Source organism: Tupaia chinensis, unplaced genomic scaffold (genome assembly GCF_000334495.1).
Source record: "Tupaia chinensis unplaced genomic scaffold, TupChi_1.0 Scaffold148904_1, whole genome shotgun sequence".
NCBI lineage: Eukaryota > Metazoa > Chordata > Mammalia > Scandentia > Tupaiidae > Tupaia > Tupaia belangeri.
This window is the reverse complement of record NW_006208752.1, coordinates 436153-440589: the sequence shown is the minus strand read 5'-3', so window position 1 is coordinate 440589 and position 4437 is coordinate 436153.

Sequence of the window (4437 nt, the reverse complement as noted above, 5' to 3'; positions counted from 1 at the left end):
TGAGATGATGGGTTAGAAAATCCCCTGCAATCCCAACAGGAGAGATCTCTACAGTCAAAGCAAAATGAGAAGCTAAACAAAAATTTTACTAATGTAGGCCAAGCCCAGAACCGCCAGGATAATTGAGGATAAGGGTTCCTTTGTTCTCCCTTCCCACTCCCTGCTATTTTCTCCTGTCTCAATTCTCCCTGTTGCTTTATCTTCAGCTATTTCTACCTTTTTAGCATTCCAAGAATATCTCCAAGTGTCTACCTCTTTTAGTGTACGCCCACCATTTCCTGTTCAATAGTCTTTTGTCACTTGGTTAACTTGGTAGCTAGGCTAATTCAGAGTCCTGGCCTAATGGTCATATCTTCGATGACAGAGGACCAGAACCAGTAAATGGGAATACAATATGCCTGGTGATAAGTGTAAGCTTTTGATCTTTGTTAGGGACGTCCAACAATTATGAATAAAAATGACCATGACAGGTATATCTGAGTGCCTACATTGTTATGATTTACTTACTACAGAGCTTTGAGGAAGTTATTATGAATATCATTATCTTTACCACTAGTTTTGGAAACTGAGGCTCTAAGAGATTAAAGAAGTGTCCATAGTTAATAATTATTACAGCAGAATCCACACCCAGGTTTGACTCCCAAGACACTGCTCTTTCTACAAAGGACTGCTCCTCTTCTGGATGTCTCAGCAGAAGGGCACAGCATGATTACAGACACGTCTGGCAATGAGACGGTCTATGAATGCATGGCCAGGTAGCCATATGGTGAGCATTAGGAAAGTCTGCTTGAATGTAATGGAGCATCTGCTGTAGGCCCAGGGTTCAGGGGCATCACTTGAATACTGAAAGTATGGGCAAAAGTGGAGTAGGGTTCAGTCTTAGGAGAATAGGCTTCCTGACATCAGTAGCAGGTACTCAGCTCAGGTAGAAGTATTCATCTAGAATATAATTTGGGAACTGACTAGAAGCCAGTTACTAAGAAGTAAGGACAAGGGCAAAGGAGGAAAAACAATAAACTGGGAAAAGTATATCCATTTTCATTTTGATAAGGACCTGTGAGTTATAGCAGACTGTGGAATTCCCTCTAATGAGCATTAAGTAAATAGTTTAGCAAGTCATTGTTTGGGATTAGGCTCCTGCTCTGGGCCCCAACAGACTAGACCAAATGAAGTCACTCATGCTAAAAAGTTATACCATTAAACTGAAATTTTAAGGAAGCCAAAAGTTCCCCAAAATAGAACATTTTTTTCCCCCTGAAAATAGGAGGTTCCAGTCTACTTGGGTCAGTGAAGTGAGGAAACAAAACTTAAGCACATCTCATGAGTTTCTTAGTAATGAACACTTGAAATATCTCAAGACGCGACCTAAATTCATTGGGCTTAGTTTTTTGCCAAAGGACATGTGCACTCACTGGAGAGAGACAGGGAGAGACAGAGAGGAAAAGTGAGAAATCACTCTGCAGGGGGAATGGCCATGTTGCAATGCCTTCTCCTCCATTCTCCTCTCAGGATTTTTAGCATGAACACTCATGCCACCAGTGTGATTTTCAAGCCACCAGTCTGGGACTCAAACAGTTGGCCATGTGGGAGTCCAGCACCTTAACCACTATGGTACCTGCTGGTCCCTCATTAAACTCTTTATTTTATGAGCATCCTTATTGCCCAACACATTCCTCCTTAACCTGTGAGGTAAATGTGTTTGTTTTAAGAATAAGCAAAGTGACTAGAGGTGATCATGGGGTCATCCTGCTGCTGTTATCACAGAATTTAGCTGTCATTGCTATTTGAGACCCCTTGCTATGTTCACCCTCCTATTCTCAACTTTTGCCTTTAAAATGATCAAGTACTTTTAGATCTTGGGACACATTGTCCAAGACAACTTGGATTTTGTACAAGTATCCTAACCCTGGCCCCAATACAATCTTTTGCTTTACTTGTTTTGCCCCAGTCTTTTATTTTTTAGCTTGACATGAGCCTAGAACTGGTCTCAGAGAATGAGATGTAATGGTACATGAAGGCAGACCATAAAACAAAGAGGGGCAGGCATTTTCTGGGGCTTTCTTTGGTGGTACTAGAGATTTAAGTAGAAATGACAGAGTCAGACTTAAGCTATGTGTACAGAGGGTCCTCTAAGAATCAGGACTCCAGAGAGGAAGAGAATGCTATGTATACATGAAGGCATTGTGTTTTCTTTCTCCAGGATTTATGGAACATTTCCCTGTTCATGAGGAATGTAATGACTTCTAATGCATTTTCAGTAACTGGTCCAGAAGCCCTATCTTGTGTGTCCTATGTCCAGCTCTATGACTACTCTATCAATTTATTTTTCACTTGCTGTTCTCTGTCAGAATTGCTCAAAGGAGGTATTGGTATTTGGGTAGCAAAATTCTTTCAGGAGCAGCAGTATTTTGAATAGTGTAGATATTTAGTATCTTGGCCCCTGTTCACGAAATACCATCAACACCCCCATGTTACCAAATGACCTTCAAAAATGCCTCCGCACATTTCTAAGACTCCAGTGAAAAAGATCTCCTGGGCCAGCTGGTGGCATGGTGGTTAAGGTGGCTGGATCCCATGTGACTGACTGGTTTGAGTCTTGACCTGGGAGATCTTTTATTTCATATTCGCCACTGTGCGTTGGCACATAGAAGACTACTTGGTGCACAGTAGGTCCTCAAATACTTTTTTCATTAAACATGAAGTAATACATAATCACTTCCCAAGATACTATAGAAGAGATTTCTGCATTGGGTAGAAAACTGGGTTGCATATCAACCATAAGAGTGTTCTTCCTGTAGCTTCTGGAGTGTTGGAAGGAGAAGGAATTCTGCTCAGTGAGCTGGCATGTCTGATTTGTATTTATTTACCCAAAGATAAATGTGACAATATAGGTCATGGTATAATTAAGTCTTCTCCTGGAAAACACACTTTAATAATAAAAGGAATCTTCATCAAGCCAAACTGCAGGATATAGAATCGTAAGTCTGGCAACCAGAGACTGATCATACCCTGGTCTTTCTAGTCCTTCCAGAATAATTGAGGAGATAATGGAATCTGAAGAAAGTCCAGAGAAAGCACTTGATATTAAACAAACAAACAAACTTCAAGGAGTTGGTCACCCATTTTTTTTGTGGCATATTTTATTTCTGGCATTCTGGAGAGCACTGGTGAAATGGTAAATCTGAGGGAGCATTTCATCCAGCTTCCAGTAAAACTGAAGATTTCCCTCAACCTCAAAAGTTAGGTGTGAGTGGGACTGAATGTCACTATGTGTGAGTAGAACTATGAGGGGTTATGTGTGAGTGGACTGAGTGTAACTAGGAGGGAATGGACTGAGTAGGACTAGGTTGAGTGGGCCTGGGTAGAGCTATGTGTGAGTGTGACTGTGTGTCTTTGTCCATTTTGCGTTGCTCTAACAGAACACTTGACGCTGAGTTATCATTATTTTTTCTTAATATTTTTAATGAATTATTTTTTAGAGAGATTTTTGCTATAGGGTGTGTGTGCTTGCCAGAGAGGACAGAGAGAGCCTGAGAGAGAGAAAAAGTGAGAAATCACTCCCCCGGGGGGAGTGACCATGCCACAATCCCTTCTCTATTCTCCTCTCAGGATTTTTTGACACAGATGTGCCCGGCATGCTTTTTAAGCCACTGAGTCTAGGACTTGAACCATGGTCAGCCATGTGGGAGTTTAGCACCTGAACCACTATGCCACCTGCTGGTCCTGATGCTGGGTACTTTTTTAAAGAAAAGAGATTTATTTGGCTCATAATATTTTTTTTCTTTTTGGCACATACACTTACCAGATAGAAACAGAGACTGAAAACACCTTCTTCCACCCCCCATGAGACAAGGTCATAATATGATCTCTTCCCCCCCATCTCTCTCTTCTTTTGGGATTTTTGAGATGAACACGCATGCGCTCAGCATATTTCTCAAGCTCCTGAGCCCAGCATTGGAACATATGTTCGGTCATGTGCAGTTCAGCTGCCTTAGCCACCAGTCTACAGAGTCTGCCCTGGCTTATGATTCTAATAGGTAGAAAGCCCAAGATAATGGTGCTGGTATCTGCTCATCTCTGGTGAGGGTCATGAGCTCCACATCATGGTGGAGAAGCAGAATGGCAAGTAGGCATGTACAAAGATTTAAACGTGAGGCACAGGCTCACTTTATACCAACCCACTCTCATAGGGACTAACTCACATTACCTCAAGAACACTCATGAAGGCAGATTCCCCATGACCTAATCATCTTCCATTAGGCCCCACCTCTCAATGATTCCACCTTCCAATGTTGTTGCATTGGAACCAAGGCTCAACATGAGTTTTCCGGGGACAAGGCATTCACACCTGAATGTGAGGGAGCATGAACGTATGAGTGTGAGTGCCTGCATAACTGTGAATGAGCCAGCTAGAGGGAGTGTATATAGGTGGGGCTG